Below are 15,611 nucleotides of genomic sequence, written 5' to 3'. Positions count from 1 at the left end.
TGCAGACAAACCAATTCAAATCTATCACCACAACTAGAAAAACAGCTCAGAGCACATGCCCAGCTGACTATAGATGTATTGCATCATCTTCATGCATGATGTACAACAAGCTACTCCAACCAGTTGTGATTTTATTGGCAGCCATTTCAGTGCTGTCTATGGGCGGTTGATATTCTGTATGTCCTGTGTATATGCTTTTAGAATAGGCTTAGAAGCAGTAGTTATAATTTTGTTGTAAATCTCACCAAAAACACATTTTATAAGAACAGAGGACAGACATTTCACCTTACTTAATCTTTTCCCTTCTCCCCTTTGTTTGGCTTTAGAGCTTAAATGGTTCCAAGACCACATTGTACAAATGAGTCTCGACCTACTGACCACTGGTAAGCTCAGGAGTTTCTTCTTCTTAGACCCTGATTTGGTTGTGTGCCTTCTTCCTTTACCTTTTTACAGGACTTTCTTCACTTTGGCACCTTAGTCTTCTGTCAAGTTGAATCATCTTCTGGACCAACTCAACTTTTATATGATGAGAGGAAATCTCACAAAGCAAATTACACATTGGTAAGTAGTTTGCTAGTACTCGGGGTACTTATTTGTATTGGTTTACTGTTACTATTGTAAAGGCCACTTTAAATGAACATTTTTATATCATACAAACTGCATGGTTAGTGCTCCAGGGGAATATAGTCTGACTTAGGCAAAAAGAAGGGGAGAATACACAGGCAATTTTTATATAGATATAAATAGCCATGTAAATATTATAATCCATTTTGACTTTTAAAGAAGTTTTAAAGAAGTTCAATACACACTCAGGCACACACACATATCTACTTCTAATATAATTTAAGAAATAAGAGCTATCTGTAGTGATTTGGATAATACTCTTAAAAATGAGTGGAAAAACCTATGCTGTATGTTTTTTGTTAATGTGTATATTGGTCTAACTTTGCAAATTTCCACAATAAAACACAGATCACAAAAAAAGTAGGTTGAATTATTATTACTCATAATTCTAAATTAAGAGATAATGACCTTGTTATGAACATTAACTATAAAATGAATTGGATCTTATTCCTTTTGCTATTTTCCAGAATTGCATTTGTAAAACGTGAGGAAGTCCAATTAGACAGCCTATTTGTTATTATTCCTATTCTCCAAAGTTGCATTTCTTTTTTTTTTTTTTTCTAAAGTTGCATTTCTACTGAACTTTGTAGTTTGGTTTTAATGGGAGAAATGCTAGTGATATTAAATGGAAAAAATGAGAATCTGGGGTGAATATTAAGCTTGTGGATGGTTATATGACTTTAAAATAGATTGAGTATAAAATAATTTCAGGCTAGTAAAATTTTTAAGTCGTGGCAAACAGACGAGCGTGGCAAACAGACGAGCTTATCAAGAATGTTCTCCCCATGATTCAGCTTGTAATCTCTTATAGTCCCACTTTCCTTATTTAATATATGAACAAAATGTTATTGAGAAGCTAGTGCATGCAATAATTCTGTCGTGTGCAGGAAATACAAGCTGATTACAAAAAGGTCTCTTCCCTCCAATTTAATATCCAAACAATATCCAATTTAAAACAGCATGCAATTCACAGTGAGTTCTACAATAAAGGCATGTACAGGGGACAGTGGTGCCCCCAGGAGTACTACTGGTCTTTCCAGGGAGATGGAGTAAAGGCCCCGCAGACACAATTCTTGAAATATCATTTCTAACAATAAGTTGTAGGTAAGTATTGAAAGTTAGAGTCAAACTGTACAGCGGTTCAGAACCCACCATGTTCTCATCCACAAACCTTGATTCAATCCTTGGCTCTGCTATACCCCCAGCTGTACGGTCTCTCCCATCTGTGCTGTGTTGTCACTCATTTTTCCAAAGTAATATTCTTTATAACCCTGGTTTCAATGACCATGTGTTCATAAATGATTTTCAAATCTACGTCTCTCACCGATTTCCCTTTACTGAACTGCACACCATATATCTGATTACCCATTATACATTCCCACTTAAATATCCCTTAGACAAGTTAAGCTTAATTTGTCCAAAATGAAATTTATCACCATTCCCAATACACATGATTGTTTTCCTTTTCTTATTTTTTCTCCTCACTTGATAAATGCATCTACCACACAACCAATCACACAAACAGGAGACCTGGGATCATTCCAGTAGTTTTCCTTCTTCACCCCTCACCACAGAGCTTTTCTCTGGATTCTGTCTCACTCATCTATCTAATATGTATACTCCTCTCCTTTCATACCACTTAAACCTTAGTTGATCTGTTTGGGGGCTGGGAAGGGGCAAAGGTAGATTGCTGCGATACCCTCTACTCTTAAGTCCACTTCTTAAGTCTTTGTTCCTTGGTAGATACCTACAATAGCCTCCAAGTTTTCTGCCTCTGGTCTATTCTCATCTCCCATGTCTTCTCTTCGCTGCTTCCAGACTCATCCTTCTAAAACACTAATTTTATCATGTCATTCTTCAACTTACAATCCTTCTTATGTCCTTGCAGATGAAATTTGAACTACTTTCTAAGACCCTTTATAATTTTGCCCCCGACCTCTTCTCCAGCTTTGTCTCTTTATTACTCTTCCATTTCTTCCATTAAACACCTTTTCTCTGCCAAGGGAGAATTACTTACATTTCTCTAAATGTACTAGTCTCTTACATTCTAACCCTCTCTGTCTGCCTGTCTGTCTCTCCTCCACACAGACATAGATACACACACACACACACACACACATGCACACACACACACTACACATTTCTGCACCTGCTGTTTCCTATAAGTGCACTGCAACCTGCTGTTTCCAAGTACGGTATTCTTCCCACACCCTTCTAAATGTGATGAACTCTTATCTGGCCTTCATCACATAGGTCAATCTTCTGGGAAGCCTTTCTTGTTGGCTTCTGTCATTTCCTTTCTGAATCAACTGGGTTAAGTTCCCTTTGCTGTTCATACGTGGCTGTAATTATTTCCTTTTCTGATTCCTCTGCCAGACATCAAGCAATTTAAATGCATCCCTGGTCTAAATATCTACAGCAATAAACATTGCACTCAGCACATAGCAATAACTTAATAAACATTTCCTGAAATGAAGTTCAAGACAACTCACTTGGTCAATGTATCTTTTTCAGATGAATTCTTCTCCTTCTAAGCCTCTTCCTTGGCTCACCTGCTGGCCCCCTCCTATCTTCTTCAGTGCCACCACATATCCCTCCTAAACAACCTTCTCTGCTGCAAGCTTCTTTCATGTTTGCTTTGTCTACAATAGTGCTTCTCACATGGGGATGGTTTTGTCCCTCAGGTGATACTGGGAAATATCTGGAGACATCTGTGATTGTCACAACTGAGATGGGGGTATGCTACTAGCACCTAGAGGATAGAGATCAAGGAAGCTGGTAAACATCCTACCATGCAGAGGACATCCCCCCACAATAAAGAATTAGCAGGTTCAGGGGCCCCTGGGTGGCTCAGTTGGTTAAGCGCCTACTTCGGCTCAGGTCACCATATCACGCTTCATGAGTTCGAGCCCCATGTCAGGCTTGCTGCTGTCAGCACAGAGCCTGCTTCGGATCCTATGCAGCCCTCTCTTTCTCCCCCTCCCCTGCTTGTGCTCTCTTTCTCAAAAATAAAATAAAATTAATAAAATTAAATAATTTTTTTCTATAATTTTTTTTTCTAAAAAAAAGAATGATCAGGTTCAAAATGTCAATAGTGCCAAGGCTGAGAAACACTGGCCTATAGTAGATGAATAAACAGGCCACCTATCAGTCTGCAGGTCTATGAAGCATGCCTTCAGGTGACACGGAAAACATGGCCACTAAAAATTGACCACAACCAGTCAGCGGTCCATCTGCTAGGCTGTGAAGAGCAGAGCTGGTGCACGGGCCTCAGACTTCAGCATCCTGTCGTGTGATCTAGAAGGCAGTGTCCCAAAAGTCAGTGACAGTGCACAGGACAGAAAGGCGAGATTTCACATAAGCAAAGTGAAAAGAAAAGTGCCTGTCTTGACTCTGTAGCCACACACCAATAAGACTTCCGATAGCAATGTCTTTGAACACAGACATTGACGATTTTAAAATGTGTTTGTTACAGATGAAATAATATCTCTGTGGCAGGAAGGAATTAATGAGACACCGGGGAGTAACTCAGGTGCTATAGAAAATGATGCTCGGTCATCTCAGGAAATCAGTTAGAATTGGCTAGTTGCTATCTTTATAATTCGAATTTTACTATAGAATTTGGAATCCCAAGGATTTACTGACCTGGCTCTGTTTTCTACCCCTCTTTTTGCTGAAATGATTTTCAAGTAAAGAGAAGTAACTAGGGACAAAAAATATTAGATTTTATTTTTCAAATTAACCTTAGCCAACATGAATTTAGTAGGAAATTGGGCTACAGATTGACATTTAAGTTGCCAAGTATTAAACCTGTCCTGGTTTCTTATTAAAAAAAAATTTTTTAAGTTTATTTATTTTCAGAGAGACAGAGAAAGAGTGAGCAGGGGAGGGGCAGAGAGAGAGGGAGAAAGAGAGAGAATCCCAAGTAGGCTCTGCGCTGGCAGCACAGAGCCTGATGTGGGGCTTGAACTCATGAACTCATGAACAACCATGAGATCATGACCTGAGCCTAAATCAAGAGTTGGACGCTTAATGCACTGAGCCACTCAGCCACCTCCCAGCTTCTTATTTAAGAAACAACACAAAATCCTGCTTTAACTTGTGAGTGAGACAGTGGTGAACGGCCTGTTCAACACTGTGAGGGACAGTAAGAAACAAAGCATTAGGATATTGTGAAAATATGTTTGTTCTGGGAATGGTGTAGTTGTCAAAATTTACACTGCAAAAAAAGTTGGCACATGAAGTTTTGGGGTAAGAAATGTTACCCTGAAGAGGATTAAGCCTCCTGGGGCTTTTCCAGAGCATCAGTTTTATAACATCTGTTTTTAATTTCTGTATATTCTATTTCCCTGGAAACTTAAAAAAAACTCCAAATTTAACATAAACTGACCCTTTTGTAGCTTATTTTTTTTAACAACTCCCAGATCATCATTGCTTTCAAATAGACTTTCAAAGATTTTTTTCTTTTTCTGAATGACAATGAATTGTAATGTAACTTTCTAAAACCAGTTTCAAAAAGTTAAACTCCATTAATTCAAATTACTTCAGTTCCTAACTGATACTAATTTAGAAGTCATCACCCATGTAGGTAAACTCTATATCAGAGGAGCTTTTGAAATGGAAGGATTTAGTCATTTGAAATCTGAAAAATAAAAAATCTTGAAAGCTAAAAAATACCCATCAACCGATAATTCATTGCATCTTCATTGACAAGAATCTAAGTGACAAGATACCAGAAAGAAACCTGCAAAAATAAACAAGCATGGGGCACCTGGGTGGCTCAGTCAGTTAAGCATCTTGACTTCAGCTCAGGTCATGATCTCAGCGTTCAAGGGTTAGAGCTCCGCATCAGGCTCTCTGTTATCAGCACAGAGCCGCTTCGGATTCTCTGTCCCCCTCTGTCTTTGCCCCTCCTCCACTCATTCTTGCTCTCTCTCTCCCCTCCTCAAAAATAAATAAATATTTAATAAAAGATAATGAACAAGCGGGGATATCTAATATTAAAATAGTAATAGGCCTATGACTTTATTTCAAAGTTCCCAAGTTTTTTGAAATAGTAAAAAATATGTTACTAACAATACTGCCCTCCTCCTCTGTTAGCAATATCTCTGGCAAATGTTGATTTCTCATAACGATAGTACTGCCACTCCTCTCCCCCCTCCCTCCTGCATCCTCACATGCCACTGATAGGCTGTCTGTCCAGTTACCTATGATTTTCAGAGATTGATAATGCCTACTGAAGAAACCATGTGTTTTCCACCAATCACCTTTTCTGTACCTAACAGAGAACTTCCCTGACTTTCTTGGTGCTACCAGATTCTTGTCGGACTAGCCAATATTTTCATTATACTCTACCTCTTTTTATGAAATAGTGAAATACTAACGATTTCAAAAAATTATTACTTTATTGACTTCATCATCAATAGGAGAAAGGACAGACTTACCATAGCTCATGGGGTTGGATGTATAATTTTCATTAAATAGTCACATTCTCCTATTCTCTGGCACTCATAATTTATAAGAACCTGCTTAGAATACATGGTACTTCCCAATGGAAACAAACAAACAAACAAACAAAGCCAGTTTTGCACATAATTTCTGCTTTTATTACCTCCAAAATCACTTGGATATATTGAGTTTAGATATATGCAACTAGCAAGAATTAAATATATATGGAAACTACCAATAGTGAGTTTCTAAATATTCCATCTAATATGAATTCAAAATCTTACAAGTCCTTGAGGCTAAAATCAGCAATGTATTCAAAGTTAGGATGAAACAGCTGTTTAATCCTTCCACCAAGCTTCAGTTTCAGCATCCCACAAAAGATTATTGACTATGCTTTACAGATTTGTTACACCTTACTCTGTAAAAAAGATCAACTCTAAATTGAAATTTTGTCGTGCATCTTTATTTAAGGAAATCATTTGAGTTAAACTAATTTATACCCGCCATTATTATTAATTAATGAGATTTCACTATGTCTGTAATGATTAAATCTAATTCCTGGCAAAAGCAGGCTAGAAAGAGGCCCAACCAGACAGTTCACGGATCAGGATAGATTATGTGACTCTGATATCTATGTTTATGGGAGGTAGAAATGATAGCAAGTCCATGATTGTGGAGGTGGAAGTGAACTTAAAATGGCAAACCATGCCCAGAAAGATTATGTCCTACAAAAATACCTAGACTAAATCCAGGATATAAAATGGCAACAATCAACTGAGGAACCTGGGAGAGATGTTTTTATAGCAATGCTACATCTGCATAACTAAGGATGTTAAGAAAAGGAGTGAGAAGGGCGCCTGGGTGGCGCAGTCGGTTAAGCGTCCGACTTCAGCCAGGTCACGATCTCGCGGTCCGTGAGTTCGAGCCCCGCGTCAGGCTCTGGGCTGATGGCTCGGAGCCTGGAGCCTGTTTCCGATTCTGTGTCTCCCTCTCTCTCTGCCCCTCCCCCGTTCATGCTCTGTCTCTCTCTGTCCCAAAAATAAATAAAAAAAAACGTTGAAAAAAAAAAAAAATTAAAGAAAAGGAGTGAGAAGTTATACACACACACATACACACATGCACACACACATATATAATTATATACATATATATAGTATAATTTTCAGTATATTTGCCAGAAAAGTGAGTGAGAATCTATGAAATAATACAAAAAAGGTAGATAGGAGCCAAATGATCACAATAGGAATTTTTAGTTTTATTCCAAGTAAATGGAAGTCATAATTCTTTTAAGCAAGAGACCACCATGATCTGGCTTACAATTTTAATAGAACAGTCTGTTTCCTTTGGATAAAACAAATTGGGAGGGCATGTATATAAGCATGGAGATGTGCAAAGCAGTTGTTCAGGTGAGAGACTAGAATGGTGGCAGTAGAAATAAGTGGAGAAAAACTCATGGGTTTTAGGTATATTTTGGACAGATACACAAGAACTTGTTGAAAGACTAATGTATCTGATGAAAGATGGTGAGAGAAAAGGAGTATTTTTAGCTTTCTTCCTTGCTTGCTTGCTTGAGTAGATGGGGATGGCATTAACTGAGATGTGGACGACTGGATGAGAAACAGATTTTGTAGGTTAGTACATTTTGGACATGATAACTTTGAGTCATTCATCACATAGACAGTTGTATATACAAATATGGAGCTCAGTGGATGATCTGGCCTAGAAATATCAACATAAAACAGGAAAATCATCAGTATTGATTGTATTTAAAGTCAAGAGGCTTGATGATATCACCTACGCAAAGAGTATAAATGAAAAAAAAAAAAAAAACAGAACGCAGGAAAGAAAATTGAGGAACTCCAACATAAAAAGTCAAGGTTGAAGTAGATACAAGATGAATAGGATAAACTGAAAAGGAGATAAGGAGCCAGTGATGTCAAAAATGACAAGGAGAGTATTTTAAAGAGTTGTCTTTAAGTAGTTGACTGTGTATAACATCGCTGAGAAATCGAGGGAGATAAAGACTGAGATATGTCATTGGAATTGTCATATGATGGTTTTGGTGACTTTGGAAAGAGATGCTTCAAAGGTGGTGGGATAAAAGTGAAAATAAAATGGCTCAGAATCTGAATGGGAGGTGAAGGTGTGGATATTACAAGTATAGATCATTTATTTAAGAGGCTTTGCTGTGATGCTAAGCACAGAAATGGACAGCAGCTAGAAGAAAAAATGGCATTAAAAGGAAGCCTTTTTAAATGTCTATTTATTTTTGAGACACAGAGAGAGAGAGAGAGAGAATGAGCAGGGGAGGGACAACGAGAGGAAAACACAGAATCCAAAGCAGACTCCAGGCTCTGAGCTGTCAGCACAGAGCCCGACACAGGGCTCAAACCCACAAACCATGAGATCACGACCTGAGTTGAAGTTGGATGCCCAACCGACTGAGCCACCCAGATGCCCCAAGGAAGCTAATTTTTTAAGGGTGGAACAAATGAAAACATTTTAAATTATGATGGGAATAACTCAATAGAAAGGAAATACTGATGCTGCATAAAATACAAGAGATGATTATAGAGGCAAAATCCTTGTGAGAACAAGAAGTGATGGGATCCATTTCATTTGACAGGAGCATTTGCAAGTGATAACTTAAAATAAGACCAGTCAAACCATTTACATCATTTTATTCGATAATAATCACAATGATAAAGCAGAAACTTGGATCCAAAGAGGGTCAGAGTGTTCCAGGTAGGGGAACTTAGTGTATTCGCAAGCAAATATTACAATAATGAATCATGGAATTGGACAAAAGTGAAGACAGGAGGGAATGATAGTCATTGAAAAAGTGATGAAGTGAGTGGATTGGTTTAGAGGTCTCTCAATGTGGCAGAAGAATTGCTGCAACAAGCTGAAAATAAAGAAAATAGTGATCGGATTGGGAAATACTTGAAATCAGGATTTCAAACATGGTGCCCTTGCTAGTGATAAAGTAACCCAGGGCATGGATTTGGGAGTGAGTGGGTGGCTAAGCCTACTCTAAAGATTGTAGCATGTGAGGCAGATAAGGAAATGGTTGACTATTGTGATATATACCACTCCCTTGGATGCTAGAGTCATCAGGAATACGACAGGGCTGTAGGTAGAAAAGAGTATGAGGGCCCTCAGTCAGTGGGGGGGGGGGGGGGGGGGGAGTGACCAGGGGCCTAGAGAGCAGCTATATGAGGTGCAAAGTTGGATGAAATGAAGGTTAAAAGACCTAGGGTTTTAGAAGGAGGAAGAAGGAAATGAAGTGGCTGCAAAGCAGCAATGGGCAGCAAGGGGTCATCTAACATAATGCCAGGTCCTGGGGAAACAAAAAATAGCCTCCATCTGAAAAGTCCTCAGGGGAAGCAGCTTAATCTGGTTTTAGTCAAGGCAAAACGGAGAAATAAAGATTTGGAAGAGGATGGGGATATAGGAGATGGTATTGATCACAGATGGGATGTTTCTGGGAGTATAAAAAGGATCTGGAAGGGGTGGGAGGCTGGACGATGGGTCAGATTCAAGAATGACAATGGCAGCATTAGAGTAAGAAAAGGCAAGACAGTGCACACCCTGCAAGGCTCAGGATTCTTGAGCTGCCACAAGGAAAACCAAGAGGTGACATATGATGCTGTTAGTTCTGATAGCTAAATCACACAAAGGTAGCCCATGATGCCACAAGGACCTGGTCACCGTTACCTCCTGCAGTTCCGGATAGCCTAAGGATTTTAGGCCACATCAATTTTATATTACGTATTACAAAATTAAACAATTTTAAGTCAAGCCTATCAGCTAGAAGCTAATTTGTGTTTTTTTCTTTCATATGTCACCCTTTATGAAAAATATTAAACCCTTCCCCTTCTTTGACAGGACAGAGGAAATTTTATTTTTTTAATTTAGTCAGGGTTCAGACTCTGGTTTATATGTTTATCTCTACTTGTTTTTATTTTCCCGGAGGAAACTACCTATACCCTACTTCTCTCCTCAAAAATTCTAATGTAGAAATGGTATTCTCGTCACTTTTCTTTTATTGAGTCACCCTGAGAAGTGATTTAATACACTGATGCCATGCCAGTTATGTGGGTTTGGAATTGGGTATCTCTACAGTTTCATCAGTGATGCTATCCCAAGACTATTGATTCCTCTCAGGAAATTTAAATCTCTGAACAGCAACTGATGACACTAGGAAGAATTGCAGGGCCGGTAGTCCATGAGTTCATCAAATGTTCTAGTCAGAGCACTGGCTCGTTTTTCCCTCTAATGCAGATATCTTTTTACTCATCTGATATTAGGTGAGACATCCTATCTCAATGAACGACCCAGCTTCCCATTTGTGCACAGAACGTAGGGAAAAACCAATTTCCTCGAGGCTGTGACTCGCAGGCGGTGGGGGATTTTATGACAAATGGTTGGCTCCAATGATCTCTCAAGAAAATCACTTGTCTCCAGTCAGAAATCTCCTTCGTTTATTTCAAGATAGAGTGATACGTCCCTTCAGTGTGTCTCTTCATTTGAATCAGCAGCAAATAGAAACTAACATCAAACCGTGTAGGTGGCGACATTTGAACTGGGTCTGAAGACATGGAAAGGAGCTCTGAAAATAGGGCAGGTTGACTTAGTGCCTGCAGACTAACGGGTGCCTTAAAAAAGATGACATATTCAGGAATGAACGGAAGTTCAGTGTGGTCATAGCAAGCGGTACGTGTGTGCGTTTTGGGAAAGAGGAAAGATCTCTGGAAGCAGGAGTTACCACACAAAAAAAGTGAATTTTCCTATGTCAAGTCTATCACGTCAACTGGGTTGGCTTTTTAAAAAACGAGTCCATCATTTGATTATATTGACAAGTTGACTGAATGAGAATGACAAAACTCATTGAGAAGGAGGGTATTAAACATAGTTGCCTTAAGTCTATCATGACTCCTCTGCTTAGCATTAATCTCTTTGTGGAAACAAAGCAAGCAACACATTAGGCCTCTTTTGAGCTTTTGGCAATTTGTACTAACACTTCTTGCATTTAGTCTCTAAGTATAAACTAGGGATCTGAGCTGGGTAGATCTCTATAGTATATGCAAATGTTGTTACTGAATTGAGTAGTCAGTTCACATATGTGCCCCCCCCCCACATGATTAACTACATATATATCATTAATCAAGCTAATCATTTAACCTCTTATTTTAGTAGAATTCCTCTAATTGAATTTACAATATATCATTATTTGAGATAATGAGTAATGAAATTAGAATAGATTTATAAAACAAATCCCAAATACTTTATATTTCTGATTTTCACAAGTTTGGATAATTTCCGCATTGATTCTCTACCACAGAGGTGAATATTCCAACTTAGTCTCACAGGCATGTATTCTAGGGTGCTACTTAAAACCCACCAAACACCTTCATGTTTTCTTCTTATCCAGACGTTTTTAAATATATAAAAAAACTAGTGATTCTAACATTTTTAAATACGTAAGTCCTAATTTTCATTTGCAAATAGCGAAGATTTCTTTAGAATTGAGGCATATTTAGGGGCACCTGGGGGGCTCAGTCGATTGAGCATGGGAGTTGATCTCACAGTTTGTAGGTTCGAGCCCCACGCTGGGCTCTGTGCTGATATCTCAGAGCCTGGAGCGGGCTTCAGATTCTGTGTCTCCTTCTCTCTCTGCTCCTCCCCCACTCATGCTCTGTCTCTCTCTGTTTCTCAAAAATAAATAAATGTAAACAAAAAAATTTTTTTAAAGACTTGAGGAACATTTAAAGTCATGGCCTTTTTCTGGTAAAATGTGAATAAAACATTATCTAAAATTATATTGGGAATTGTAAACTTTCTCTTTTTTTCTGTGAATAACTGGAACACTAACATGACCTTAAAAATAATTTTGGTTTTTCTGACGTCCAGCATAGCTCAGAAAGCAGAAGCATGCGATCAAAGATTCAATAGGAAAATGAAGACAGAAGGGCACGCTGCATAGAAGACCGGGTGTGAGTAGGTTTGTGGCAGGTGAGGGTAAGAAGCCGGGTCTCACGCCAACTGCACTAGCGAAAGAGACCCAGGTTTAGGACATGAAGCAAGGATGAAAGCCAGTGCAGCTCTACGCTTGTCCTTTGCCACAGCCTGAATGCCAAAAGGCCACAGGAGAGCGGAACAGAACAGCCAGCGTATCAGCTGCGGAGCTCACAGCCGGATATCCAAACCTCACTCTACTGATTACCGACTGGCTCTACGGTTGGGAGAAGGTTACTCGGCGCTCAAGCCCCTTTATTCTTATCTGTGTAAACGAGATAATAACAGAACTGAACTTTTTAGTAAAATGTGAAGAATAAATCATCTAACCGATTAAAGTGGACACATGGTAAATAGCATGTAAAGTCTCAGTACGTGTTAGAGCAGTGTTATTATTTTTTAATCACATAATCTAGTAAGGTGGCATCAAAGTGAGAAGAAGGGATAGTAAGTCTATTCTATGCAGGTGGAGAAAAATAACCCCTTCTGGATTCATTAGCGCTGCCTTAACAAAGTGCAACAAACTGGGTGGCTTAAGCAACAGGAACTCATATTGTCTCATAATTCTGGAGACCGGAAGTCTCAGCTCAACGTGTCAGCAGGGTTGGTTCCCTCTGAGAACTATGGCAGAATCTCTCCATGCCTCTTCCAAGCTCCTGGTGGTTTGCTGGCAACCTTTGTGGTTTTCTTATAGTCCCTTCACCCTGATCGCGCTTCTGCGTTCGCATGCATTCTCCCCGTGTGCAGGCCTGCATTCAAATTTCCCCTTTTTGTAAAGACACCAGTAATGCTAGATGAGGGGCCCACCTTACTCCACTATGGCCTCATCCTAACTAATTACACCTGCAAAGACTCTCTTTCCAAGCAAAGTCACGTTCTGAGCTACCGAAGGATGGAACTTCAATGTACGAATATTGGGGAAATACAATTCAACCCATAACACCTCCCTCTGGAACACTCCTCATAGGTGGTCGCACCTGCTCATATAGTCCTTATTATATTCTATTTGCACAGCTTCTTTTCATTGTCTAATGGCCAGGGTTCCCTCCTCCTGGGATCACAGGTTAGACCATTACATTAAGAATATATGAATATGGAATGAAACTATTTGCTTAAACATGTAAATAGAATAATGAAAGGTATTGAGACTCCAGGCCAAGTGTAGGCAATAGAGAGGATCTACATTACCCATAATCATTTGCTCTTAACCTCTTTAAAAGTTTACTGAAAGCTAAGGACTTCTTTCCTCAGAATACAAGTGCACATGAAAACATGCATCATTTTGTATACAATCCCTGAAAATTACTGGATCACCTCTTAAAGTCGTGTTTAACCCTCTAGGGGTTTGCTAAACCCAGATTAAGACTCTTTGGACTATATCCGGGTCTCTCAATCTTGCCACAGTTGAAATTTTGGACCAGATAAATCTTTGTTGTGAGAGGCTGTCCTGTGCATGCTAGGATGTTTAACAGCATCCCCAGCCTCTAGCCACTAAATGCTAGTAGCATCCCTCTAGTTGTGACAATCAATAATATCTCCAGACATTACCAGGTATCCCCAAGGGGGCAAAATCACTCCATTTGAGAACCATTCGTCTACTTAGAGGGTTGGTCCTTGCCCTCAAATCAGTTTACACAAACATTTGGTAAAAGCTGCTCTACATTGCCAAGAACAGTGTTAAAGAAATAAGTAAATAAGAGACCCAGTTACCACTAGACTGAGGGTGTCCAGAAAATATGCACTTGTGTGTTTGTCCATTGTATTATCTTCAGAGAATAAAGGGCATGTGGCACTCTGTGAGTGTCCAGGAAGTATTTGTTTATGTGCTTGTAGTTGTTTGACCTGTGGCCATTCACAGTTAGGGGGTGAGACCAAAAATTAAGCATCTAATTATAAATGTTACCCAAATATTCTTCCTTTAGTGTTGCGGGGGTGCTGGAAGTAACCTGAATATTTATGTGTGTAATAATACTGTATGACTTGGATGGAAAGGAACTATGAGTGCATAGACAACTGTTCAGTCTGTTCAAGGCTGGGAACCTGTTTGTGGGCCTAGAATATACGCTGGCAGAGAAGGGTGTGTGAGGGGGTATATATGTTAAATGTCCCTCTTTAAAACAAATTTTAAACGGTATTTTTCTACCAATAAAAGAGCATAAGTTACTATATTTAAGTTTCAAACCTAAATTAAAACAGGACTATAGAAATATTTCCATACGATGCTTAAAAAATCCAATGTGCCTTAAAATAAATATCACATCAGTAGAATATTATAACATTTTAATTTCCAGGAAGTTAATTACTATCATTGTAGTAACTGCCCAGGTTTGTCTAGGTTTGGAAGCTAGTGGTGCATTTAACATTCTGCAATGATCTGTCATTAAATCATGTGAGTTGACAGGGAGAGTTGTTGTTCTAGATCATCACTAATACAACTTCCTATAATAATGGAAAGGTTTTATATCTGTACTGTCCCATGCAGTAGCTATGAAGCACTTGACATACAGCTAGTGCAACTGGGTGACTAAATTTTATTTCATTTTAAATAATTGAAATTTTTTTTTATCTTTTTAAGTGTTTATTTTTGAGAGAGAGCACACACAAGCGGGGGAAGGGCAAAGAGAGGGGGACAGAGGATCCGAAGTGGGCTCCACACTGACAGCAGTGAGCTGGATGTGGGGCTTGAACTCAGGAACCTTAAGATCATGACCTGAGCCAAAGTCAGACACTCAACCAACTGAGCCATCCAGATGCCCCAGTGAATTGAAATTTAAATGGCCACATATGTCTAGGAGATAGCTCTAAATGGCTGGGAATCTGTGCTCAAGGAGCAATTTCATTTTATCTGATCTGATGTAATGTAAAGGAATGGAATGACTTATGTGAGGAGAAAAGGATAACCAGAACACAAATATGCCAGGAAAAGAAAGAATGGAGAAAAACAAAGAAAATAATTTCACACACAAAAAAACACCAGATCAGGGGCGCCTGGGTGGCGCAGTCGGTTAAGCGTCCGACTTCAGCCAGGTCACAATCTCGCGGTCGTCCGTGAGTTCGAGCCCCGCGTCAGGCTCTGGGCTGATGGCTCGGAGCCTGGAGCCTGTTTCCGATTCTGTGTCTCCCTCTCTCTCTGCCCCTCCCCCGTTCATGCTCTGTCTCTCTCTGTCCCAAAAATAAATAAACGTTGAAAAAAAAAACAAAAAACAAAACAAAACAAAAAAAAAACACCAGATCAAAAAGAAAAAGCCCATGGCTTTCAGAGCCCTTCTTGGTAAAAGTTATCATTCTTACAATTTGGATAAGGCCATGGACTTCCTCACTTTCTTTGTGATTCTTAGGCTGCTTAAGGCTCTAACCACTGCCCTACTAACAACTTAGTGCCTGGCCTCCTCTCAAGAAGTACTGTCCAGGGGCGGTTAGGTGGCTCAGTCGGTTATGCGTCTGACTCTTGATGTTGGCTCAGGTTGTGATCTTCCACTCATGAGATTGAGACTCACATCGAACACTGCAGAGAATGTGGA

General features: G+C 39.3%; 1 long non-coding RNA gene across 1 annotated transcript; it reads left to right on the top strand.

Annotated features, from left to right (window-relative positions):
• The first annotated feature begins 383 nt into the window (after nucleotides 1-383).
• LOC147584105 (uncharacterized) lies at nucleotides 384-14,488 on the top strand. Its single transcript, XR_015255157.1, has 2 exons — nucleotides 384-561; nucleotides 11,986-14,488. It is a non-coding gene; the product is annotated as an uncharacterized LOC147584105 (long non-coding RNA).
• The last annotated feature ends 1,123 nt before the right edge of the window (nucleotides 14,489-15,611 follow it).

This window comes from Puma concolor, chromosome A1, assembly GCF_028749965.1.
Source record: "Puma concolor isolate L17-30 chromosome A1, mPumCon1.1.hap2, whole genome shotgun sequence".
In the NCBI taxonomy this organism is placed as follows: domain Eukaryota; kingdom Metazoa; phylum Chordata; class Mammalia; order Carnivora; family Felidae; genus Puma; species Puma concolor.
The sequence above is the reverse complement of the archived record's forward strand: the minus strand, read 5'-3'. Positions and strand labels throughout refer to the sequence as shown.